This window comes from Pseudorca crassidens, chromosome 14 (genome assembly GCF_039906515.1).
Source record: "Pseudorca crassidens isolate mPseCra1 chromosome 14, mPseCra1.hap1, whole genome shotgun sequence".
In the NCBI taxonomy this organism is placed as follows: domain Eukaryota; kingdom Metazoa; phylum Chordata; class Mammalia; order Artiodactyla; family Delphinidae; genus Pseudorca; species Pseudorca crassidens.
The window spans coordinates 30,589,257-30,616,813 of NC_090309.1; the positions used below are offsets into that span (position 1 = coordinate 30,589,257).

General features: G+C 49.5%; 1 long non-coding RNA gene across 1 annotated transcript; it reads right to left on the reverse strand.

Moving 5' to 3' along the window:
- Nucleotides 1-27,277, reverse strand: LOC137206115 (uncharacterized). Its single transcript, XR_010934439.1, has 3 exons — nt 27,016-27,277; nt 16,701-16,785; nt 1-10,530 (listed from the first exon to the last, which is right to left on the reverse strand). It is a non-coding gene; the product is annotated as an uncharacterized lncRNA (long non-coding RNA).
- Nucleotides 27,278-27,557: the final 280 nt, after the last annotated feature.

Genomic DNA, 27,557 nt, shown 5'->3' on the forward strand with positions numbered 1-27,557 from the left:
ATGGCAGGACTTTAGGCAGACCGTTTATTCTAATGAAAGGTGATCTGAATCTTTAAAGTCCTGTTAAGAATCATCTCAGGCAGGAACGCTGGGCTTTGACTACAGTAAAAGTTCTACAGGTTAGCTGAGAGGAGGGTGGCTGGACCAGACTAACCAAAGGAAGACGGAGAAGGTCAGATTCCTTTTCAGAACTGCCCGGTGCTCTGAGTACCTCACCCCTCCTCCCCCACCACCCTTCCCTTCGTCTTCATCCTCCAGGGCAGAGCCCAGCCAGCTCCAGAAGCAGATTTACAGCTCACAGCCATGAATAATGCAGTGGCCCAGCTCTCCAGGCAGAAGCTTCTGGGTAGCTATAAATCACTCAGACACTGTGCCAGCCTGCTTAATCAGCTGTCCCCAGGGCACCTCAGCAGAGGGAAAGAGGGCACCCTGGTTGCATTCAGCACCCCCATTAATAAGGCCCCAGGCTACAGCAGCCGATGCCTCCCTGCTAGCCTCACAGCCTCCACACTGTGGCCCCATAGAGGAGAGACTTCCCTATAAGGGAACAGCAGAAGGACATAGAAGAGAGAAGAGACACAGCCCTTGACGCAAGAAGCTCCTGCCTGCACACACACACGGCGCTTCTGCCCCAGAGCTCTGGGCCACAGTGAGAGGTTGTGCGTGCCGTGCATTCATTGTATAAGGGTCCCAGCAGGAGGGGGGCTAAAATCCAGCCCAGCCATTGCCCGCTGAGCCCTGCACTCTGGCTCAGGGCTGTGCTCAGGTACCATTTTCTGATTCACTCACAGGTATGGTCTTTGCTGCAGTGCTGGGCATACACCTGCATTCCCAATTCCTTCCTAGCTCCATTTTCCCTAGTTCACGACACTGGCCCTACTCTCTCCTAGAACCCCAGTCTCCCCAGCTGCTTTCCCACTCCTTGTGTAGGGGAGCCCTGCCCTCCGTGACCCACCCTTCCCAGGTGCTGATTTCTTCATGCTATCTGCCCTGCATTCCCCAGCTCTGTGCTGCTCAGAGTGGGAAGCCCATAGCTAAAGGTGGCCACACACTGCTGCAGTTACAGTTGCAAGGAGTTGGGACAGGACTTTCCCTGAGATAACCTGAGGCGGGGTCTTTCCCAAATTCCCCGAAGGACAGGACACGGCAACTCCTTGTTGTGAATAACCAGACAATAGATGATCCCCAGCTGAAAGCAGAGTGTTTGGGTTTCCTCCAGTGCCTTTGCCTTCCAAATGCTGTGCGTTTCCCACAAGACCCCTCAGTCAAGGCTTAACCATAATCTAACAGAAAGAGACAGACCTTCTCAAGTTAAGGGATGATTCTCAACCCACTGGAACTCTGATTCATGAATCTTTTAACGATTCTTATTCTCCCCTGGAGAGAATATTGCTCATAATAAAAGGGTATGTTTGGGGAGGGGTATGCACAGGGGAGCAGGCATCTGAAAATAGGGTTAGGAATTTTAGAAATGTACGAAGTTCCCGAACCATGTCTCCTATCACATGACCCATTTGGTGTCTCCGGAAATCGCACATGGAAAATTGGACCAAAACAGGGAGACACAGCTTCCCCAGGGAGGCGAGAAGGCTGGAAGTCGGCCAGCTGAGCCTCCCTGGGAATGGCGGTGCCCTTGGACTTGTGGTTTAATGAATGAGCCAGGTCACCGGTTCCGGGAGGAGCCCCAGAGGTCCCATAGGTCATAGGGGCAGCCCACCCTAACCATAGCATCCCAGCTCCTGCCTTGGCCACACTCCCTCCCCCAGGTACCACTGACTCCAAGCGTTATATGACTCAGCACCCAGAGCCACTAATCACTCAGTTCATCATCCCCCTTGGAGAGGCCCAGGCAACCAGAAGTCCCCAAGTTCACCAACACCCATAGGCTCCATGAGAAATGGTCCCCCTTCCCTGATGGAGAAAATGCAACCCCTGCCCTTAGGGGTGGGTCTGTCCTTGGCCACACTGGTGGTCACCGCAGCTAGGCACTCAACACATATCCTTTGCTGCAACAGACCAGGACACAACAGAGGAGCCAGGCCTATGCTCCTTTCTCTATGAGTCAAACAGTCATGTAGTCAGTCATTCAACACATGCAGCTGAAGTCTATGTGCTGGACGCTGGTAGTGCACGGTGTACACAAGTCAATAATAAGGGCTACCACTTGGTGAGCATTGCTGGGTCCCAGGCAATGTTTTGAGCACTCGGTATGTGTCAGCCCATGTAAGCCTGACAACAGCCTTTCATATCAACCTTATTTTACTGGAAACGGAGGCACAGAGATGTTAAGTAATTTGCCCAAGGCCACACAGCAAAGTGACAGAACAGGTTTGAAATCCAGACCACCTCATTCCAGGGTTCAAGCTCTGGTGAGCAGCCTACCCTATTTCTCCACTAACAGGTCTCCTCTTTCAAAAGCTCACTATCTAGGACTGAGCAGGGCAAGGAACCAAATAATTGGAATACGGAGCCCCCTGAGCTAAGGTTGCTAACTCAGTAGGGCCCTGGGGCCTTAACTGGGCATCGAAGTAAGAGTCTGCCTTCCCTAAAGGGAGCAGTCTATGAAAACTCTCAGAGGAATAAGAGTTTGGCATTTCCAGAAAATGGCAAGACACTCTCCACGGCTGTGAGCCATGGGCCTGGCGAGGCAGGTTGAGGCTGGAGTGTGAGGGGCCTTCCGTGCCAGGTGGGGCATGTGGGCTCTATCTCGTGGGCAGCAGAGAGCCACTGAAAGTTTCAAGTAGGGCAGGGACATAACCCTCGTCCAGAGGGAGGCCCTGGCACAAGGGACGGGGGCCACCTGCGGCCGGCCTGTGTCTGAAGACCTAGTGGCCGGCTCTGCAGGGCCTGGCCTGGCCTCCACTTGCCCTGGGCCCGGGGAGCCGGCCGGCTGTCTCCAGATGATTGAGCTGGCAGTGGCTCCGCGGTCCAGAGAGGCCCCGGCCAGCAAAGCGCAGTCTTCCCTCTTTCCCTTTTGGCACTGGGTGGGCCTATTGATGTTTATCAGCCCATGTTTATTATTCTTAACGCTGCTTAGGATGTTCCTCCCAGCTGGGGAGGGTGAGGCAGGCCAATGGGGAGAGCACAGGGACAGGACCTTGGCCTCACTGCCACCCAAGATTTGTGTCAGAGCTGGAAGGCTCACAGCTCGGCCAGCTCAGCAGCCTCATTGACAGATAAAGAAGTTGAGGCCAGAGACCGGGAGAGAGTTGCCCAAGATCACAAGCAAATTCGATGCAGAAGATTATCTGCAAAAGAGACCTGAACGTGAACTCAGATGTCTCAGTCCCTACGGCCCCCGGATCTGGGCTTTGTCTTTGCTCAGCAAACATTTATCACATGTATGATGTTGTGAGTGGGCTCCTATTATCCAGGAGTCATCCAGGGCTGTGGGGGGAGCCTGAAATGGGGCTAGAAAGGGGGTAGGAAGGGTGCTCTGAGCAGAGGAAACCACTTGGGCGAGAACCTGGAACATGCAGATGGCTCTGGAGCTGAATACGCCTGAAACACAGGGGGACGTGGGTCAAGACAGAAAACGCAGCTGAAAAACCAACCGTGCTGACTTCTCTCCCCAAGAGGTTTCCCGTGCATGGGAAGAGTCATCAGCTGCCCTTATTTCTCCAAATAACACTCAAGCTCATCCCTGCTGCCCCTAACCCCACTGTTAGAAAAGCATCTCTCTAATTCCCACTCCCCCACAAATGAGATGAACCTGACTGGGGAGGGAGGGGAAGGTGTGAATCCAGTTCTGTCTACTCACCGGGAGACATTGTGTCCAGAGAGTGGGTTTGATGGAGCAGGGCAGCAGCTCAGAATGAGAGCTGGTCCGTGAGGACCACGGTGGGGACATTGTTTGTAGGAGGTCACGTCCCTCCGGAATCTAAGGCGGTCAGGCTGAGGGCTTCAGCCAGGCCCCAGCCTGAGCGGCCCTTCTAGGCTAAATCTAACCCTCCTCCCTTCCCCACATCTGAGGCTCCAGGGGGTGAGGCACTGCCCTCCCCGAGCCCAGTGTGGGGTTGCTCCAGCACTAGTGCAAAGCAGGGTCTGGGGAGGAAAGGTCACCTTCCTGGCCTCTGTCCCTGCTCTTCTCCTAAGCTGTCTCTTCCCTGAGCCTTCCCAGAGGCTTCCCCCCTCCAGAGAGCCCTTCCCAAGTGGGCCTCCTGATTCTGAGAACACTTGGGTGGTGAGGACTCAAGACTCAAGCTCAGGAGTTACGCTGTGTTTATTCCACTTGTTTCTCTTTTTCTGTAGCCTCTGGCTGGGTGCATTCTCCCCTCTCAGAAGGATGGGCCTGCACTAATCCACACTAGGCTCTTCCTGGCCCTCGCTGAGCCTGCCAGAAACTGGGACAGGATCGGGGGGGCACTTGATGACCTTGTGCCTTGAATCAGTCTCCAGAAGTTGACTCTAAGCCCTGGGGTTCTGAGACCCAGATCCATCCACCCCAAAGCTGAGGTCTCATTGTCCCCCCAGTAGACCCTGAGTACCAGGGGCCTGATGGGAGGCAGAAAAGAAACAAGCAGACCACGAACGTGGTGAGGGTCTAGGAGGCTGTTGAGGCATCGGCTGGATGAGAGGGGGCCGGACCAGCCCAGGGCTCCTGGGACATGAGGAAGAAGGCAGCGGCAAGATGCAACAGCTGGGACCACAGGCCACAGAGCTCACCCTGGGCTTGCAGGGCTGCCTCTCCCACAAGCACTGTGGCCTGTGGACCAAACCCTTGTCTCCAAGGGCCTCATCTGGATGATGAAGGTGTTGACTGGTCCAGAAGATTCCCATAAGGTTTCCCAGGTCTGACAATCATGATTCTGTTTTGTTTTAATCTCATGCTCTGTGATTGCACTGCGCAGTGGTAGAAGGTGTTTCCAACCTCAGTGTCTCAAAACCAGGGCCCTGGAAGCCCACATTGGTAAGTACTCATGAGCCTCAGGCAGTGTCTGAAATGGCCAGTGCAGCCCAGGGTAGAAGAGTGGTGTTTCCCTAACAGCTGAGGTAGCAAAAAACAACCAAGCCACACATGGAGCTTCTGTTAGTCATCTGTGCTCAAGGCCAGTTGTAGTTAAGGCCATCGGCTTTGAAGGCCAGAAGAAGGCAATGGAAACAGGGCAAAGCTCAGAGGAGAGAGGCAGACTCAGCACGAATGCCTGTGTGGGCCACGGACTGTCACAAAGGCAGCATTGATCCATCACTGCATTCATCTCTTCAGCCATTCATCGCTCACTCTTTGAGGTCCCCCTGGCTGCAGTTATATACCAGGGTCTGTGCAGAGAGGGAAGATTAGGTGAGTAAGACCGTCTCTACCTGGAGGAGTGCATGGCCAGGCTGGGGACATGGATGGGTAGCGCAGTTAAGGACCACCAAAGCTTCAGGAGGCTGAGTTTGGTGTCTGTCCAGCGGGGGTGGCTCTGAGGAAGCAGCATGCAGAAGGAGGGGCCAACCCTGGGCCTCGGTGTACGGGTAGGTGTTGGGCAGGTGAACAAGGTCCCGAGGCCTCAATGGCGCAGCACCCCCAGGCCTGCATCCCAGAGAGCTGGGAGCCATGCTGGAGGGAATGGACTTTAGCCAGAGGCCACAGAAAGGCTGGAAGCGCAACTTGCTCAGGCTTGTGCCATCAGGTGAAGAATGGTAGTGCCCGAGCAGGTGCAGTGAGGAGGGAAGAGATGGTAGAGGGAGCAGACACTGGCCTTGACCACTGCTGCAGCGAGGGGGGATGAGGGGTATCACCTTACACACCTGTTTTTCTGGTCTGAGCAACTAGGGAGGCGGTGTTGTACACACCAGAGTGGGTTTAGGGGAAGATGCCAAGTTCAGCTTTCCCTGAATCACACACGGCCATGTTTCCTTCAAGCATAAAAGGTTTTGTCGACAATTTGTAAATGATTTATTGCTCCTCCCTGTCTGCATTCATTATCCTTTGGATTCTTAGTCTTATATACCCAGAGACAGAGAGAGGCACGGAGACGGGGAGAGAGCCCCAAGGGAGAGTGATCGGAGAGGAGCGAGGCTGCCCTTCTCTCTCCTTCTGCCCCTGGACTATGCCTCTCATGAGGGCGAGCCAGTCCTGGGGCCTGCACGGGACCTACACTCACTCTCCCACCTCATTCTGACAGCAGCCCTTGAAGCCTTGCGAAATGGAGGCCCCAGGAGGGACCGTAACTTGCCAGAGGTCACACTTCCAGGCAGTAAATATTTCCTGATGCTCGCAGTGTAGGGGCCACCGAGGCTCACTTCTCTGCCTCCCTACCTTTGTGCCCATCAGAAGCATCAGAACGTGGAGGGGGCGCCCAGCAGGGCCTGGACACAGCAAGGCCTCATCTTGGTCCATGGAACTAGGTGGCCAGGGATGCCTCTGGTGGATGCATTGGTGCAGGGAGGGGGGGGTCTCCACTCCAGATGAAAGGTTGAGGATATGAAAAAAAATGTCAGGTCTGCATCCCTGTGGAAGTGCCTCCTGACCTTTTCTAACGTGGCGTGGTTTGAGTTTTCCGGAAGCCAAGCCCCCCAACTAATGGCTCCACTCTCTTTTCTAATAAATACGTGGCCCTGGGCCCAGCTCTCTTCTCTGCTTTGTCATGAGGGACCCATTATTTATGACTTGGGCATGAGTCACAGGCCTTGGCAAGGAGCTCACAGCTCTGGGCCCAGTGTATTTTTCCACTCAGTAGCAAGCGAAGGAGGATGCTTATAAATTCTCCCGTTGAAACGACTGGGTAGGTATCTTCACAAGGATGCTTCTTCTGGCTCGACCATAAATCTTCTACTCGTTGAACGTTCCTGGTGGTCTTTGGCTGCCACCAGGGAGAGTGGGTAAGGGCTCTTATGGACTCTGGACTCAGCTGCCACCCCAGCTCCCGGGCCACACAAACAACTACATGCCTCAAAAGAGTGCCATGTATTCTGTGGGGGGGGTTTCCAAGGCAACTTGGGCACCATGATTTCAGGGAGATGAAGGGGTCAGGACAGTGAATCCCAGAGAGATAAGGATAAAGCATGGGAGAAACAAGCAATAGGATGGAGGGGTTTCCGGGTCCCTCCAGGACCCCCAGAGCCTGGTCTGCATTCCTAACTGGACACTCCTGGCTGTGTTGGCGCCAACCCTCACCTCCCCCAAGCCTGCATGGACACTCTGCATTTACTCCCACCTCCCTGTTTGCTCCAGCTCTTCTCCCTTCTCCCAACCCCTCCCCTCAGAGCCCCTACTCAAGCACTGTGCTCTGAGCCATCAGACCATGCTGTGATGATTTCTTACTTCCTATTCGTTTGCCTTATTAGTAGATTTTGAGCTCTTGAGCAGGAGGTCTTATGTCTCTTTTCATCACTTACATGATAACCAGGCACTTGATTTGTGGGACAGGTGAGAGAGGTTCAAGAATTATAGTAAGAGCTAATATTTTTACCCTATTTGCAAGCTAGCAAGTTTGCCTGACACTGCTTCATGGATGTTGGCAAAAGACACAAGACTCCTGGGTCAGAGACAAAGGACAGTTTCTTACTCACAGTGATAGCAGTATCCAGATCATCAGCATTTGAGCCAGTTTTGAGAATCCTCATTCCTACCAGGTGAGGCAAAGAGGGTCAGATGATGCCTGTACACACCATAGGTTGCATTACAGGAGTGGACCCCTGAGTTTAGGGAGCCTGACTCTTTTATAATAGGCAGTAAGCATGCCTGAACTTGACCCAGAGGAAGACATTCTCTTTGTTGTACTGAACAGTAAGCAAAGCTGCCCTCTGCTCCAGAGGGAGACACCTTCTCTGTCTTCCTAGACTGTTAACCATGCAAACAACCTTGAAAAAGTCATCAAGAACAAAGCAAACCCAGGTCTGTCCTGGCAAGGAGAGCATGAGAGACCCATAGAGCATTATCTCCTAATAAGAGACTCAATCCATTTTTTTATTCATCTCATAGTAACCATCTCTGGCATTGTCCGAAAACCCTGTGATCTTCAACTCTGAATTGCACGTCAGAGTCTTGGTGAGGTTGAGGGAAAGAGTAAGGGATGTACCCCATTTGTAAAAGCATACTGTAGCAGTCTCTTTTGGTGCCCTGCCATCATCCTCAGCAGTCACCTGACAGACTGAAGACTGCTGCAGATGCTCTGCCTTTACACAGGACAGCGTGAGGTGCTGGAGGCTTAGTGCTCCTGGAAGCAGTCCTCAGCCAAAGAAAGATGGAGAAGTGGTGGATTGGTACCCCAGCTTCCTTCCCCTTACCTGGGATGACTCTGTCTCCCAAGTTTCCATTGAAACTGAGCCCCAGTTGCCCACACTGAGAGCTACTCGAGGGCACACTATCGGCTTCTTCCCTTCCCTTTCTCACTTCTCCACTTCCAGTAGTTTCTGGGATCATTTCCCTATTTGCACTCAAATCCTTGTCTCAGGACTGCTTCTAGGGGATCCCACCCAAAGGTACTTAATTAACCTTATAATACACTATGTTCAAAAAAATGAAACATGTACTGTCCTCACAGTACAAGGCACAGAAAGTAAAGCTTACCACACTCAGCTTGACTCCTGGAGATATGCAAAAGATAGCAATGACGCCTTCTGAGAGAGGGGCAGATCAATGGAGAGAAGGGAAACATGGGATTAAAGAAGCCAAGATACCCTAATCTATCTGAGATATCTAACCCTGATCTATCTAACCCTGAGAACACAGCAATTGAGAACACAGGAACTAAAACGATCTCAGCCAATACAAAAGGGAGACACGTAAGGACTGCTGGCAAAGGCGGTATTTGCCTGTAGTCTTCCCTTCTGCAGAGCTCTCCCTGCATGATCAAACTCCAAGTCTACCGCTTCTTAGTCCAGACTCTTCCCTTGCAGAAATCTCAATCACATACAAGCGTGAGTATCTGAGAATAGCTGTGAATGGGATCCCTGGGGCACTGACTTTACAGCAAGCCTCAAAGCCTTGAGCTAAAGTGAGGAATACCCAAGAAGGGCAATGGGGTGGGAGTCAAGAGCATCAGCACGACGTGGGGAGCTTGTCCAAACCACACACTTAATAATTTGGAAACATCCCAAGAGTGGGCTGAAAGTCTCCAGTTCAGCCACATCCCTGCAGAATTTCCATTCTGCTCAGGACCACTTGCCAGACTTCCTCCTCAACACAGACACTGGAAATTCTCCCCTCCAATCCTTGACAAGTGGGTAGAAGCATATGAGGTAACTACTAACATTAATTAGCATTTCTCATTATTGCTTATTATCATTATTATCCCTCAAGTTAGAACAGCTCTTTAACTTTTCAAAGCTTTATCACTTTGACCATATGTCATTTGAGCCTCTTCTTTCCTCCCAGCCCCTATTAAGATAATTTTTAAAATAATATCATCCTCATTTTACAAATAATGAAACTTTGGCTTATAAAAGGAAAATTGGTGGAAATTCTCTTAATTTACAGATGAGGAAACTGAGGCTCAGAGATCCTTGGCTTGCCCAAGGTCACACAACACATTGGTGTCACAGAGAATAAGACGAGCAGTTTGTTATGTAATACTAATAAGTAGTACCTATCACTATTTGGGTATATACAGTCTGCCAGCTCCTGCACCCTGAATACGTTCAGCTCACGATCTTTGTTAATTCTCAGGACAACCTTGCCAGGCCGGTGCTATTATTATGTGCATTGAATGTATGAGGATGTCACACTCAGTGCGGTTCTTGTCTGTGAGTGGTCCTGTCTGGGTGGCATGGGGTGCATGGAGTTAGGCTTCCTGGCCCACAGCTCCTTCCAAACATGAGCCCAATCAGACCCAACAGCAAGATGTCTAGGCCAGTGACATCAGGGCTTAGGGAAAGAGGCTGGGGGGCAGCCAAACTCTGGCTGGTAGCCTCCACGCAGACAGCTCCCCATGTGCTAAGCCACATGTGAGCCAGAGTGAAAAAGAGTGTGCCTATTCCTCCCTGCCGAGGACACCCTGCCGACGGGCCTGGGGCTGGTCTTTGTACACCATTTCTGGGCCCTTGGTTGGCCTTGGAGACTGTTGGACTCAGTCCTTGCAGCTTCAATTCCAGTGCAGGCAGCTCCACCAGAAAGGGCCCCAGAGACTGCCCATCCCAGTGGTTCCCAGAAAAGCAGAGAACAGTGCCTCCTTCACCCCCATAAAAGCCCCCACTGTTCATCCACAACCATCTGGCCATCCCTTTCTGCATATCTGCTCCACGGTCTCTTCCCAGGGAGACATGTTGCTCTCCTCCCAGGCTTGGCCCGTGGCTCAGAATGTATACCCAGGCCAACCTCTCCACTTTGTTTCAGGAACAGTTTGGTGTGAATGCCAGGCAAAGTCTCGGGTCACTGGTAATGAAAGTCTGCTGCTAGCGTCACTTTCCATGAGCCCCGACACTTGTCCTCCGGCAATGACCCTTGAAGCCTCCTCAGTATCCAGATGTCTGGTGTCCTGCAGCCTGGTTGGTATCCAGCCACACCAGAGCGGCATTAATGGACCATGTAGGCATGGAGACTTCTGCTGGGCAAGATGGACGTCAGTTTACTTAACTCGGTTATAAACAAAAGCAATAATTAGCCTGGGTGAGAGAGGAAAGGAAAAAGGAATAAATCAAGCCCAGGCTGAAGAAACACCTGTGGAAAGAACTCCTCAGCCCAGGGCAACAGCAGCTGCAGTAAACAAACCACGAGCGATCTTGGCTCACAGACTATTAATTTGCTGATTGTTGATGGGTTTACACAGCCTAAAATGGGAAGAAACCATAGTCAGGCAGCAGCACGATCGCCCTGTATGGGAGCATTTAGTCATTGAATTAGCAAAGGTGGACCAGTCCTGGTGTAGGGCTGTAGGCATGGGTGGGGGCTTTGCCATCATGGGGGCACCCAGTGGGGGCTGTACCCTCTACAGACTGGGAGACAGATGCAGAGGGGTCAGATTTTCACTCAGAGAGCTCCAGTAGTAAGCAGAACCAGAGAGGGAGATGTATGGGTCAGAACTTTTGGTTGCAATTTGAACCAATTTAGGAAAAAAAAAGATGAATATTTCCTCAGAGCATTCAGCCAAGTCATGACAAGAGCAAGGATGCAACTGGGCTTCAGGAAACCTTCAGGCACCCCCAGGTTTCTCTTTCTCTCTCTGTCTATCTGCCTACATCTCCCATCTCTATCTCCATCTCCATCTCCATCTCCATCTCCCATCTCCCTCTCCATCTCCATCTCCCATCTCCATCTCCATCTCCATCTCCCATCTCCATCTCCATCTCTCATCTCCATCTCCGTCTCTCATTTCCCATCTCCATCTCCCATCTCCATCTCCATCTCCCATCTCCATCTCCACTCATTCTCCCATCTCCATCTTTCAGCTCTATCTCCATCTCTCATCTCCCTCTCCATGTCCATCTCTCATCTCCATCTCCATGTCCATTTCTGTCTCCATCTCTCATCCATGGCTGTCCGGGTGTTAGTTTCCTTCTATTACTGCACAATGGCTTCCTTCACACAAAGAAAAATGGTGCCCAACATCTTCCAAGTTTTCCATCGTACCACTTCTACCTCATTCTCCTCAGTTTCTGTTTAAAAAAATATATCAGTGATATGAAATTGAGTGAGGTGGTTGGTCCTGAACCAATGAACCAGAACCAGAAGTGTAAGGAGCTATGTTTGACCCAGCTTGGGAAAGTCCCAACGATGACCATAAGGGCAGGGTTGCCAAAGACCAGGCCAGTCCCCTCTCTTCGGCCTTGTGGGTGGTAGGGACAGCAGGGAAGTGAGAGAACTCCAGGTGGAATGAGGGGGCTGGATATTAACACCACAGCTAGACACTGCAGTCTGTTGACAGTCACAATAAAGAACCATAAGAGCAGCATGAGCAGCAGGAGTGCAAAGCAAATAATATGTGACTGAGTTGGGTAGATCGAAGAAGGTGGCACCAAGGTGAGTGAAGAAGAGGGGACGGTCACTCCAAGCTGAGAGGAGCAAATGGCGAAAGCTACAGGGCCCTGAGAGGATGAGGATATGACAAGAGATGGCATGTCTGGGTGATGGGGTGGGGGTTGGGCCTGAAAAACCTGAAGGCTTTGACTTTATTATATAGTCATTGAAGAGCCACTGGTGTTTTTTTAGCCAGGGTGACATGATCATTCATTCACGCAACAAACACTTCCTGGATGCTTGCTATTTTCCAGGCCTCGTGCCGGGTTCTGGGGACAGAGAGAGGGAAAGTGCATGGTCCTGCTCTCAGAGAGCTCCTGGGCAGGTGAGAAAGAGATGCAGAAATGGATGATTGCAGTGCCGGCCCCGGAACAGACAGAGGCTGTGCCATTGAGGCCAGGGCTGGAGTTATGACCTAGTGCCCCCAAAAGACATGGAAGGGGACGAGAAAAAGCTTTCCAGAGGGGTCAACACTTGGCCCAAGTCCTGGGGACTGAGCAGGTGTCTGCCACATGGTTGGGGAGATGGAGAGAGTGAGATAGGTGGGAAACCCAGGCTTAGGAACAGGATGTACAGTGTTCAGAGGTCACAGAGTCATTTGGAATAGCAAAGCAGGAATAAGAATAGGGGCCTGGGCTAGAGGGGGAAGCAGCAGGTAGCTGGGTGTGCACTGTGGTCAGTGGAGCCACAGAAGATGTGTAAGCAGGGGATGCACATGTAAGAAAGAGTCTGGCTGTACCACAGACCTGGAGAGACAAGTCCAAATGGGAGGCAAGCTAGCAGGCAGCTGTGAGGCCCCAAGAGAAGTGATGAGACCTGGACTGAGGCAGGGGGATGGAGTGGAAGGGATGGCTTTGAGGAAGCTCAAGGGATGGATTACATGGGGACCGATGGAAAGAGCCTGAGGAGGAGTGGGGGGCCACACAGGGAGCAAGGGTCCTGTGAGGAAAAGAAAGTTTGGGAAGAAAACCATGAGTTAGGTTTGATTTTGAGGTGTTGTGAGGTGTAGAGTCAGGAGGTACTTCTGCATGAAAGACATAAACGTGGGAAATCTTACATCGGGAAGGCGGGGTTTGAATCCATGGGGTGCTTTAGGTCTCTATGGAAAACACATAGAGAGAGAAGAAAGTGGACCTGAAAAGGTAGCACCAACATTTAAAGGGGCAGAGAGAGGAAAACTGCCCATGAAAAATATTAACGGATCCATCAACTATCCCTGAGGACCCATCAGAGATAGTTGTCCCCCAATATCTGTTCTCCCTTCCTCATATGCAAGGGAATTTCTGCCTGGCTAGAGATCACAGTCCCCAGCTTGGTATGGCCATGTGCTATGTTGTGGCCAGTGGATTATGAGCTGAAGGGACATTGCACTCTCCACGCATCTGGAGCAGCCATCCAGGACCAAGAAATGGAAGTGGAACATGGAAGATGGCATAACAAACAGGAACCGGGTCCTGAAACCATCACACTACCACACCCGCCATGCACCCAGCCTTTTCCTTGAGAGAGCAGTAAATTTCCATGTTGCCTAAGCCACTGTATTTGGGGATCCTTTGTCTCAGAGGGTGGTCAAGGAGGAGGGTGGTCAGTGTAATCAGACACCACAGAAGTCAAAGGAGAGAGGTCAGAGAAGGACTTGGCCATGAGGCCACTGGTGACCACAGTGAACACAGACACAGTGGGATAGAGGGGCCTGAGTCCAAGTGGATTAGGCTGAGCTGTGAATGTCAAGTTGAATGGAGAAGCAGGTGTAGACAAGCTCAAGAGGGCAGGCTGAGGGTCAGAGCCAAGACTACCAGCAGTGTGGAGACAATGGGAAGAGTTGTGCAGAGCTAGTAGAGGGGTGGGTAGCAAGGGAAGGGGTCCAGGGAAGCCCCTTAGTTGTGGGAATGCTCTTGAGGAAAAGTAAGTCCTGGGCTAGAGCATGGTGGCTGGGTTAGCCAGACCAGGACTGATACATGAGGTGTGGTTGGTGGATACACCCTGTCCACAGGGTCCACAGAACACGCCAAGATCATGAAGGAGCCCAGGAGAAAGTAAAGAACTGCCAAGGCAAAGTGAGGTGGGGGAATCAATGGCCCCTTGAAGCTAGACAGCAGGGAGGCCTGCACAAGGGTGGGACTGGAGTGTTTCATGGCAGGTCGGGGAAGAAGAAAGGTAAGCCAAGTTCCCATTGTCAGCACAAAGGGCAGATCCGAGGTCTGCCCACAAGTGCCTATCTCAGGTCACAGATTTCATGGAGCCATCAGTCAGTGTACAGTCTCTGGCTCCAGCTGGGCTGATGTCTGCTGGGCAGGCAGGGTCAAGGGCTCAGGGCAGATCGGGTGCCCGATGGAGGAGGGAGGAAGGCAGAAGAGAAGCTAGGCCAAGGGAAAGAAGAAGGAGAGACCCATCTCTTGGTCCTGGACTTTCCATCCCTGGAACAGGAAGAGTGGGGACTGGAAAGGTCTGGGTCAGGAGGAGGTGACGAGTAGACGGCTGGGGACACGCTGGGCCTAAGGCTCCCCTGGAGAGTAGCTGGGAGACAGAGGGTCTCAGGCTCCGGTTCTCACGTCTCCAGGCCTGAGGAGAGCATGGCTGGAATGCACCACAAGCCAGCGTCCATCCCCCCGGGGCAGCCAGTGGGGAATCTCCAGCCCTGAAGTCATCACCACCCGAGAAGCCTGGACCCCGCCATGGAAAAAGGGTCCCGCAGGGGCGCCCGGCGCCGACCGGCAAGGATGAGCTCATTGCTGCTTGTGCCTCTTCCCCTCTTTTCCAGGCATCTCAGGTTTCTGGATGTCAGGCGCATCTGACAGACAGGAGGAGAGGGCGAGAAGACGACTGGGATATAGCCCCGAGGTGGGATGTAGGGCCCAGCGGTGTTCCGCTCCCCTCCACTGCTGCTCTTGCCTGCTGGCTCTGTCCTAGACCAGATCAAAAGGGGTCACCTTCCCTCCTCACTTCCCATGAAGGCACCAAAGGAGCCCTAACGACCAGTCCCCTGAGAAAACACACCTGTGTTACCTGGAGGAGAGACAGCACCTCTGTCTTCTCCCATCAGCCCAGACTACTTATCACACATCTGCTTTGGAAACAAGGGTCCTGGACCCAAAAGGAATAGGAAACATAGCAGAAGAGGTAGTCAGGGGGGCAGGAGCCTGATGGGTCTGGGAGCATCATGGGAGGAGGCAAGGAGCCGCCACATGATGCTGCAGACAGAGCACTGTGCCAAGAGTCAGAGCATATGGCCCCAGCTCCCACTCCACCACTTCACAGCCCTTTGACCCTGGCGAAGTCGCTTTCTGTCTCAGGGCCTCGGTTTCCCCCCTGACCTTAGAGTGTTCTGAGGCTCATTTGAAAGCACAGAGTGGGCTTTGAAACCTCACAGCTCTTTGCACTCAAGGGGAGCACATTACTGATGCAGGTAAAGCGTACTTTTCTTATGGCTACCACACTGCCCAAACCCCCGGGCACCATTCACCCTGAAGCCTGTAAGCCTGTGCCGTGAATGGTGCTCTTGGGAGTGGTGCAGACCTGCAGACCCGAACTGATGGCTGGGAAAATGGCTGTCCAGAAGGTTCCCTGCTTGGGGAATGGGGCCACCCTGGTCACCTGACCACTGGGTGTCTGGGAGCCAGGTCTCGGTAGGAGAACAGTCCTGCTTAGGACATTCTAGTCTAAACAAGGTCATGCTTCCCAGGAGGAGGCTACAGGAGGAAGCTGGCCCGTTGCATCTCACAAAATTAGGACAAGATCAGACAGACTGCAGTTACTGAGACAGTCAATGAGACTACAGAAGAGACAGGGACAGCTCTGGCACCTGGGAGACTAAATCAGACCTCCCTAGAGAACTACCCAGAACCCCTGATAGACTATCAACAGTGAAGCCTGGATCTCCTGTCTGTATAGGGAACATCAGACTGTCAGGGTCACTGTCATTGTCAATCACAGATGTAATAAGCCAGAGTGGCCTTGGAGGTTGAACACTCAAGCCTGACCCCTCTCCAGGTCATTGTCTCTACTGTGGGAGCCTGAGGGACAAGAGGCTCTACGTTCAGGGGCAGCCAATCCCACAGATGGACAGCTCTCCCTGGCATCCAGAATTGGAGGTCTTGTGGTGAGAAGTGTCGTTTCACCTGCAGGGAGAATTTTCCAAGGGAAGAAAGGAAATGAGCTGCCAGTTATTGAGTCCTTGATCTGTGCTAGGACTTCACCTGCCATGTGTTAGACATATAGTAGGTACTCAGTGAATAAGGTACTGAATGATTGAATGAACGGATGAACAGCAAGGGGAAAAATCCCTAAATCATATGACACCCTGACTAACTGCAGTGATTTTGCCTCCTAAGGGAGTGATATAGTGATATAATATCTGCCTCTTCTAAGCAGATGCTTCAGTGTAAAGCAAAGTCCCTTGAAGAACCATGTGGTTTGCAAAGCTGGCCTCAGGGGAGAGATATTGGGAGGCAAAGGGAAGTCGTTTGCTCGGCATAGGTAAACAAAAACTTGACAGCTCTGGAGAGAACCCGAGGGTGCAGGAAAGGGTACCTGGGAATTGGGAAAGTGCTGGAGCTGGGCAACATGGTGGCCAATGAGAATGAGCAGTAGAGGTGACAGATGGACTTTTCAGAAGAGTGAGGGCTAGAGATCACTCAGCTATCACCTGGGCTGTGCTTGCAGGGATCCAACCTCTAAAACATGACCCTCCACAGTATAAGTAAAAGCTGTCACGGGTATGGCCCTGGTGGGGAGGGGTATCCATTAAATAAACTAAAGACCAACAAGCTGTTGAAGAAAGGTGTGGAGGTAGGGATTGACATAGGGTAAAAATACTTACCTTTGCTCATTTGCTCCTGTTCCCAAGTCTGTGTGAGTCCAGTAGTCAATACTTCTAGCCGTCAGAACTCTGGAAATGGAACATGCTGCCTCACACATGGAAAGTGCTCCATCATTAGAGGTTTCCAAACAGAGTTCTCCCAATCTTCCCAACCCTGACAGTCCACACTTATGTGAAAATGGTCAAGAAAGTCCTTCCATTCGTTGAGCCAACATCTTCCTACCTATCTCTTCCTCCCTTCTCAAGCAATACTGAGAAAAATGTTTGACCTTTATTCACACTCAAGTCCTTTAAAGACTTAAGGAGAGCAGTCATGAAGAGAACATTAGCTCTCTTCCCTTCCAAAACTTTTTCTCTCCTGATTTAGGCAAACATCAGGACTACACCTCCCAGCCTCCCTCGCAGTTAGGTACAATCACATGACTAAGTGATGTCCAATGATACTTGAGCAGAAGTGATGTGCAGCACTTCCCCGCCTGGTCCATAAAAACGTTCTTTGTTCTTTCCTGTCCTGCTGACCAAAAGTTTGATACCCAGGGCAATCAGAAGCCACGTATTAAGGATGGCAGTGGGTTTCCTGGTGTGAAGAGAGTCAATATACAAGAGGAGGATAGAGCATGCAACATCCCAGTAAACACCCAAGCTTATCCGGCTGTGGTTTAGGTTGCAAAATACCTCAGCAAGGCATTCAAAGTCCTCCCTGCTCTGGCTCCAGCCAACCTTTCCGTCCTTATATTCTGCTGCTTCTCTCTATGAATCTTGTGCTCCAAACAACTTTCCCAGATTCTGCTGAATTTCTGGGAAGCCAGAAATACCATGGGAACCGAGGAGCAATGGCAAGCAGGTTTGAGGACTTTGCCATGCTGTGTCCTGCCTCTAGCTCCTGGTGTTTCCTCCCTTTAAATTGCTTTCCCCTCATCCCGGAGCCCCTCCACATTGACCAAGTTCTTCCTCCATGACCATACCTGCCTCCCGTGATGCCTCCACTGCCCTTACTACCTTCTGCATTCTGAGCAAACAGCAGCTATCAGTCACTAAAGAATTCACCAGTATTCCAATTCTTCTCTTTCCAGTCCCCTCAGAAGATTGCACTTCCCTGCCGCTTTGGAAATTAGTCTTCCTTTGGCCAATAAAATGTAGGCAGACATGATAGGTGTCACTTCTGAGCAGAAGCTTGAAAACCCCAAACGTGCTTCACCAGATTCTCTTTTCCCTCTGCCACAAGACTGGCAAAGTTACAGATGCTTGCCGAAAGCTGTAGAAATTTTGGAGTCTTTCATTACCACCCCCTAACCTAGCTCAAGCTGACCAATATAGAAATAATGTATGATTCACCACATTTTCTTCTTACTGCCACGGTGATCCTAAAAGCACACAGAATTGGATCCTTCATCAGCATAGTCCATGGGTGACTATGAGAGCAGAACCACCTTCACAGTGTTAGGATTAAACTCTTGTTGTGTGAACTCCCTAAGGTATGGGGGCTATTCGTTATTACAGCGTAACCCAGCCTATCCAGACTATTGTCTTTAGCTGCCATACATATGTGGCTGTCTTATGATCTTGAGTGATATTCCCATACTGATCATATTGTGTCTGTCATTGCTACGTCCAGCATCACTGCCTCCATTACCAATACCATCATCCTCACTGTTACGAAATCCGACATCTTGACATCTCACCATTGTCATTATCACTTCCACCTTCATTGTCATAATTGTCAATGTCAGCCACAGTACTATCACCTCTCTTTGTATCCCTGCCATGAACCCCACTATTACCATCTCTCTCACCTCCACCACTATCACCTCCATATCACTTCCACTATCACTTCTAATATCCCCTCGTCTCACATCTCCATCTTATCACCTCTGTCATCACTAATGCAATAACTTTCATCATTCCACTGTAATAATTTTCACCATTACTTGCAAGATCATCACTTGAACTGTCACCAGCATCAACACTTCCTCTATCACTTCTCCTGTCACTTCCTCTATTATGCTCATTACAAAATTCCCACTATCACTGTCAATTTCTCTACCTCTAACAGCTCCATCATCACACTATTACCACCAACTTCACTGCCATCCTCACTGGTAGATTCTAGGGGTCATTCACAGCTCTCCCCTTCCTGTTTGCTCTATCCTCAAGAAGGAGTGCCACAGTGTTACTCGGGTCTAAGAATATCTTATGATGCACTGTGCTAGTTTAGGCGGTAGTAGGTCTGACTGAATGTCTAGCCCACATGGGTGCAGTATGAGGGCTACAGCCTGTTCCCCCAGGGAGAAAGCCCAATCATCTCTCCTTTTTGGCTTGAACCTTTTCTTCCCACTCCTCTCTTTCTCTCCCATGTGGCAGCCACATGGTCCTGGAAAGGCCTGAGCAATGGAGCAAATGCAAGATGTTTCTATGTTTCTTGAGCTCCCTTTTGTGGCTTTCTGGTGAGTGTGGACACATCCAAGACTTGGGTTTGGACCTAGAGGCAGTAGATGGAGCAGGTCTTTCAGCTGATTTTGGTTCCAAGCCATTTGGACTGACTTAGTTGGTCAAGAAGTTCTCCACATAATCTAGCATGGCTCACTAGAGTTTTCATTTTTATATTCTATTTAAATCTTTATTTTTTTTTATCAAAGTCATACATGCACATATTTTTGAAAGTAAAATGTTCTACAAGGTTTATAATGAAAACCATAAGACTTCTGCTCCAATCCTGCTCACTTCTGAGTCCTCCTTTCCTGAGGCAAGCCTTTAAATTGTTTTAACTCTTTCTTCTAGTGTTTATTTCCGTGTTTATAAATGACATGGTAATACTGATATTTCTTGCATTTTTCAGCTTTAAGTTTTATCTACTGATCTTCTACAATGGAAAATGAGGAATCAACTCTCTTACAACACCACACACACACACACACACACTAACACACACATACACACACACATTTGCACAGCAATGTTGTTATTGATCACAAAAATATCCAGGATTTGCATTACTATTACTAAATTACTATCATTCACAGTTGAGCCACTTCTCCTTGTACAACTTTTTGGTTCTCTCGAAATTAATAATTACCTTTTTTGCTATTTGCTTAATTTTCTACATGTCATTTACTAATTCATCCCTGAATTTTCCAGTGGAATTGAAAATTTCCTTTGAATGTACATAACTGTGAGTTTTACTTTCTTCTTGGAGATCTCTCACCTGGAGTCCTCCATCCTCATGGCCAGTATGGACTGACTGTCTTCTGCATGTTTTGCATGACTGTCATCCTGACTCTACTTCACCATCGTTCTCAGACTTCTCTTTGTCTCTATCCTGATTGCTATATCCTTTGTCTCCTTCCCCTTCCTTGGTTTACTTCTTAATTAAGGTGGATGACATTCCTCAATATCCTCCTGGAAAGTAGTGCTTGGGAGGTAATTTTTAAAGATCATTCATGCCCCAAAATATCTCTATTTTTATTGTCATACTCAATTGCTAGTTGTGCTGGGTATAGTAATCTAGTGTGGAAATGATTTCCCTCAGAATTTGGAAGCATTGTTAATTTCCTTCTACTTTGTATAGCAGTTGTTGAGATCTTTGACACAATACTGATTCCCAATAATTTGTAAATAATCTTTTTTCCTCACCTAGAAACTTTTACAGTTTTTATTTTCAGTGTTTTGCGATTTCACTGCAATGTGTTTTGGGTTGAGTTGTTTTTGTTTTTAAATTCAGTTTGCTATGTACTCATAGAAAATTTTCAATCTATAAACTCATGTTCTCCAGTTCTAGGAAGTTTTCTTACATTGCTTCTTTAGTAACTTTTACCTCTTTCCTTTATTTTATTTATTTATTCTCTAGAACTTATATTTTTAGATGATGTTCCTAGACTGATCCTCATTTCTGTCAATTTCCATCTCTTTGGTATTTTTGTTCTCCTTTTTTGGGAATTCGTCCTGACTTTATCTTCTAACCCTTATTTTAAGTTTTAATAAAATATGGATGTTATATTTATATTCCCAAGAACTTTCTTTTTTCGCTCCTTTTTAAAAAATTACCTCCAGTACTCATTTAAAGTAAGCATCACCTTTTTACTATTATTCTTAAAATGTTAATCATAATTTCCGTGCTTTCTTCTTCATTGTTTCCTGTATGTTCCTTTTTTCTCTTAGTTTGTTTTGATCTCTGCCTTTCGTGTTGAAGGCCTTCCTGAAATATCAAGTAATTCTTAGCTGTCCATTCATATTGAAGTGTGAGGCACTAAAATTCTGATAAAAAATGTTGGAAGAAGAGAGAAAGTTGTTGACATGTGGGTTTCACCGAAAGGTAATTGAGTGGGACTTGCTGTTTCAGTGGAAGACCAAATATCAAAAACTATAGGCCTTTTTTCCTTCATAAAATCAGTTTTCCCTGGAAAGTATACTCCAATAGCTTCCCTGTGTGATATTAACCTGGCTTCCAGTGTCCTGGGGATTGATGAGGAAGAGAACAGAGAGCCTCACCATTCAGGAAGCAGGTTTCTTTTCAGATTGGCTCCTCACCTCTCCCCCTGCTCTGCCTGATGCCTCAATGTTCAGAACATTTCAGGTTCAACATCTCAGAACATAAACCTTCTGTATTCTGCCAGCATGGGAGGGAATGATTATCTGGTTACATAGGGTAGGGAATAAGTCTGAGGTGGGGAGGTTCTTACTGCTTGTTTGTTTGTTTTAACTTGTAACAAATACCCCCATTTTTTTCACCCTCATTCTGAATTCCTGCCTTCAGAAGTAACTGGTACTTCCAGTTCCCAGGCTTTTCTGGGATTCTGTGGCTAGAAATGTTTTGCTACCTATTTGCTCCTGCCACTTACCCCCACAACCTTGCAGGCCTGGGTTTCAGTTTCCTGCGATCTGCTAAGTCAGGTACCACTCATCCATCCACTTTCTAATTTCCAAATTCTTGATGTCTCTTGTCTGCTGCTGTTTCTTCTCCCATTCTCTTTTTCCTTGTGGGTTTATTAATTTTTAAAAATTCTACTGATGACATTTTAGTGAGGCTTCTGGAAGTAGCCAAGATAAACATGTGTGTTCAATCAGCAATGATTAAGAAGTCTAATGCTCTCTATTAGAGTTTAGGGTGAAAGTAACAGTTAATCATAAAACATTCTTTCACCTTGCTCTGCCTGCATCCTCTGGGCCTTTATCTCCTGGAGTGGATAACTGGTTGAAAGTAGTCCTGATCACAAATCACCATATCTCACCATGACCCCAAATCAAGTGGAACACAATTATCCTAAACAATACAAACATCATCACCTCTGTCATGGCCTTTATTACCACTATCACCATCATCATCACTGTTATCCTTACCTTGACTGCATCATAGCCTTCATTACCATCTCCACTACTGCCCCCACCATCACCATAATCACCATCTCCATCTATACTCTTTGGTGTGTCCATCACCACCATCACTTCTGACACCACCACCACACCTTCCACCATCATTATCTCATCATCATGAGTACCATCAACTCCACTGTTACCACTTCCATGATTTTCACCAAGATTTTCATCATCTCCTCAAGTATTATCACCTCTGGAAAGTATTTTTAAACTATACATTGAATATATTCTCCCTTTTGGGTTGCAATGGTGACTTTCTGTACATGAATAAGGAGTAATTTCTACCTTTGAACACACAGCATTCTTATTTTGAAAAAGAGAGGGGTGGGAAAGAACCTACTGGTTTCTCCAGCTCAAGCTGCATACATGGGAATGGATGAGGTCGAAAGGAAACATTCATTGAGCCCTTTCTAGGTAATAGACATCATACTAGGCACACGAGTTAAAGTATTTTCTCTGGTAAGAATCATTGCCCCAGTTTTACAAGGAGGAAACTGAGATTCCCAGATGCTAAATAACATACTCAAGGCCACACAGTTAATAAGTGTTGGAGCCAAGATTCCAACCCTGTGTGACTTCAAAGTCCATATTCTTTCCATTACACTATGCTGGCAAGAAATCTCAGGAGCTTGGTTTAAGCACAATGGGTTATGACTCTGAGCAAATAGAGCCATTGTCATGGTCCCTGATCTCAGGGAGATCTGATCTGAGGAGGCAGGAAGAAGCCTCTCTCTCAAAAAGACTGTTATCTGATGAAGAAGATTCAATCCCAGCCTCACAAAGCCTATGCTTTGCCTGCAGGCCTCACTCAAACAATTCTTCACAGTGCCCAAGCCCTGCCACCTCTCCCTGACCTTGGGTTCCCAGAGGGAGAGGGAGGGAGTGTGGACATCCAGTCCTGGGAATGCCTGGGGTTGGGAGAGCTGAGCTATTTTGGGATTGTTTACATTTGGAATCTTCCTGATCTTTGGTCCCAGAAAAACACCCACATGTTGGAAACTCTTCTGAGTTATTCACTATTGGGGTTTTTCTTCATCTCCTTCAGCTTTTTCTTCTTCTTGGATGGAAAAAAAATCTGCTAGTGATTAGTCACAACCTGTGAGGCTCAGCTTTTGACAGCCCCACTAAGAAGAGAGAGACAAAGAGGCTCAGAGAGGGGCCCATGGGCAGATGTTGCTTGGAAGGAAATGTGGTTCACAGCATTGACCTCCCGGCGTGAGGGATGGTCCATTCACCTCTAACTGCCAAGGGACAATTGCTCCCTGGACCATGGCTGTTTCATTCCAACCCTTCATCCTGACGTAACTGGGGAGCACAAGCCAGGGCATGCATTAGAAGGAGGCCTGGGGGTCAGGATGCGGGGAAGCAGGCTAAAAAGAGAGGAGAGGGGATCAGGTGCCAAGCACAAAGGATGTCTGCCCAGTGGGGTCCTTTGGACCATGGTCTCCACTGACAACCCAGAGTGTAAGCTGTGACAATCCCATACATCCTTGGACATCCATATGATCCTTGGCAGGTCTTATTACATGTTTGGGCTCCTGGAAATCCCAGGGTGTGAGCAGGCCTCCTGCTTTTTTGTGAGAAGGCTAAGGGTCAGTTGAGGCTGAGCACTGTCCACAGAGACAAGGACAAAGGGAGATTGTTTGAGCTGAAGAACTAGGGCCTGGAAGTCAGATCTGGATCCAATTTTAAAATCTAAGGATTGTGAAACATGGTGGGGAGGGCGTAATAAAGGGAATCTGGGAAATAACCCTTGGTGTGGGTCTTTTTAAAGAGGTTTCAAAGCAACAAAGGGAAAATCAATTAATACAATAAGTAACAATACAGCAGGATAGCTTAATGTCAGTGGAATGGCAGGGCTGTCCCTAGGTTGTGTGGGACCCCAGGAAAATATATTTTTGTCAGGCTCCTATCTATGTAAACAATTTGAGTCATTCAAAATCAGCATGTCAGCACCATTCTGAAAGCCCAGTCTCGTGTGATCCCACATAAAAAATAATTCACCAGCAATCCACTTGCCAGACTGCCTGCCTGGAACTAAGCGTGGCTGAAGCTCCAGGATGACTGCATAGGCAGGAGTCGCATTGTTTTTTGGGACATCTGGTCGACCCCACACATGGGGTTGAGGTTTGGAGGGCACTTGAAGGAAGAGAAAGAGGGACTGGAGCCCACACCAGTCCCAGTTAAAGTTCAGGGTGCCCCACTCAGCTGGCACTGCCAGCCCTTGTCAGTCCTAACCACAGAAGGGACCTAAAACTTTTAAGGAATGCACTCCAAGGCACAGGGGCTATCTTTCCCAGGTCTAAGGATGGTACTGAGACTAGAGGCAGTGACATCTCAGCAGGGCACCTTGTACCTCTGTGATGGGGGGAAGAATTATGGGGGGCAGGCTGTGTCTTTAGTAGCTGTGTGACCTCAGGCGACCCTCTGCTCCTCTCTGGCCTCAAGTTCCTCATCCATAAACCAGTAACGGTAATGCCTACGCTACAGAGCTGTTGTGAAGTGTAATAGCCCAGTGCCCTGGTCCTGCCTCTGCCTTCAAAGGGTGGAGTTGCCCATGGGCAGCGTGGTCCAGGTCTAGAATCTTGACCCTGCCTTTCAGCATCTCCAAGGTGGGGCTGTGCTGGCCAACATCACTTCTCCTTGCCCCAGGTACTAGCTCTGAGGAGGAGCTCATCTCTTGAGAAGAGGAGTCTCAAGGCCAGGCCCCTGGTGCGGGAGGGCAGAAGGCCGAGGTACAAGCGTGTTATCCAAAACAAGCAGTTGAGGCCAGCAGGGTTCAAGCTGTGGGAGGAAGGCCCAGGCTGGGTCACCCAAGAGAGGGTCTTGAGGATGTTATGCCAGCAGAGACACTGCCAGCTTGGACTGAAGGGGACAAAGAGGATGAAATAAGAGAGGGCAGAATGACAATGAAAGCAAAGACTGGAATGCCACAGCCATGAGCCAAGGAATGTGGACAATCATCTATCCTGGGAAAGGTGAGGGGATGGACTCTCCCCTCTGGGGGCTTTGCGTCCAGGAGCTCAGGAAGTCTTTGGGCTGAGAGTCATTCTGGTCTTGTCTTAGGAAAAGAACGTGGCAGCTGAGCCCTCAGAGAAAAATATTGAAGTCTCCCTTTTGATTCAGTCCTGTGTGTGACTGAATCCTAGTGGCTGCCTAGTACAAGTCCACATTCCCATCCCCAAAGTGCCCCCCGAGCCAGCTGAGGACCACCCATGGTCTGGGGTCAGGTGAAGGGTGAGGATCAGGGCTTGAATAAGCTACGCAGGCCCTCTCTGACTCCCTCTTTATCTCCCTACTGACCTCTCTCCTCTCGATACTACACTAAGTGGCCTCCTGGAAAACCCCCTCTGGTGTCACGTGTTGTTACCTGTGGAGCCAGACTGACAGCCCCGAGGACCCTCAGGACAGTCAAAACATGCTAGAACAGCCCCCAGAGATAAAGGCAAGGGAACCCTTGGCAATGACCCAGCAAAGGCTCCACAAGAGCCTGTCATGAAGGCGCTCCATGTGCTTGCCATCCCCAGAACACTATCCTGCCACGTGGCTAGCCTGGCCATTTGCCCACTCTCCTCACTGCAGAGCCCTCTGAATCCTCAGGCTGGGAGGAAGCCCCCTGCTCAATCCCCACCTCCATTTGGGAGTGCCTCACTCCTTCATCTACGGCTACTTTTTTTAAAGCAAACTGTAGTCTGTCAGAGGATTTTGTTTTCTTACTTACAAATTTGAATGAAAAGTCTTACTAAGATATAAAAATCAATTCCATTTAATTATAGTGCACATGTAATGCACCAACATTAAAAGAAAGAAGAGACTCCCCTGTACTTTGATGGAATAAGAGCTGAAGCCTCGGGTGCAATGCCTTGCCTGGCAATACAGTCCCATCCCCGTGACAGAATGTGGGACAGGTTCTGGCCCCACCTGAAGAGGAGAAAGATCTAGGTGCCTGTTGGGTCCAGAGATCTGGAATGAGGGGAGAAGGGATCTCCATAATCGTGCCCCAGATGTCATTTAAGCCTGAGATTTGCCAAAGTGGGGGAAGTATGGGAAAGACCACTAAGAAATCAGGACAGATGAAAGATACGTGTGAAGGAAAGACTGAGGCGTTAAGTATGAGTGCGTCCACAGCACCGGTGGGCCTTGGCCTAGTTTGCTGACATCAGGATATTGACACCACTCAGGTCAACCAGTGCCCTTCTGCTCGGAATATCATTGCCATTTATTAACAACCTCCTTTTAGATCACTCTCCGAACTAACAACTCCAGGGAGGGAGGCTGTGCATTATTTCTGCCATTCTACAGCTAGAATAGCTAGGGTGAAGAGAAGACATTTTGTCCTTCCTTGCTGACCCACTTCTTCCCGGAGCCCTCGGGGGCTGGTCCCAGCCTCATATTTTGGTGGAGCCCCGTCTTTGCCCCTCACCCCCACTGGCTGGGGTGAAGGGGAGACAGAGCTGCCAGAGCCAGGTCAAAGAGGGTGGCTCTCAATAGGACAAGAGGGGCCACTGGTCACCAGGAAGTAGCCCAGCCCTCTTGGCCAGGTGCCTACCCCCACCTTCACCAGCTAAACTTCTTAGGCCAGGGCCTCTAGCCTGGACCTGTTGTCCGGGAGCAATGGCACCTTGGGAACCAGCCCTCACTCTGTCAGAGAAAGATCAGCCTCATCTCGAGTACCTGTGCCCCCATGTGCCCACTTCATTCTGTTTAGGCCACTTTATGCTAGAATCATGCCTGCCCAGCCTCCACTCTTAGAGAGTTTCCTAAAGGCAAATTCTGGGTCTCTCTCCCCTCTACTTCTATATATTTACTCCCAAGACTGCTTCTTGCTTATTCTTTTCTTTTTAGTACCCTGCTATCTCCCCCACAAAAACTTGTTGATACTTTCTCCTCCCAGACACCCATCTGTCTAACTTGGATTTTCCTCCATAGACTGATAGAGATTCACCACGTGTTTGCCATTCAATGAATGGGTCTGAGTCTCCCTGTTTGCCGGATGGAGAAAGCAAGTCTCAGAGAGGTTGGGTAACTTGCCTGTCAGGAAATAGTCCTGGACCTCTGGCCTCCCAGTCTGGGGTCCTTTCCCCTAGACAACCTCGCCATGGCCTCCTGGTGTTCACACCAGAAAAATCCAGGAGCCGGGACAAGAACTGGGACAAAGAGGAGGACACTGGGGCCCAGGCCTTGACCCCAAGTTCCTATTTATAATCCTTGTTCCGGAGACAGCCACTTAAACACACATTCCTGATAACTGAATAATCTTTGGCACCAAGCAGAAAATAGCCTGTGGCCCAGACCACAATTGCACAGCAGAAGCAGTGTGAGCAGGGGCGACGTGGGGCTGGACGGTGCAGGACAGGCTACCGAGGGGGGAGAGGGGCAGCAGGCGGGGCCCGGCTTGGGACAAGTGAGTGGGACTGCAAATATAGCCAGTTAAATATAGCCTTGCCGACCTGGACCTGGGGCCAGCCTCCTCTGCAGGGAGTGTTT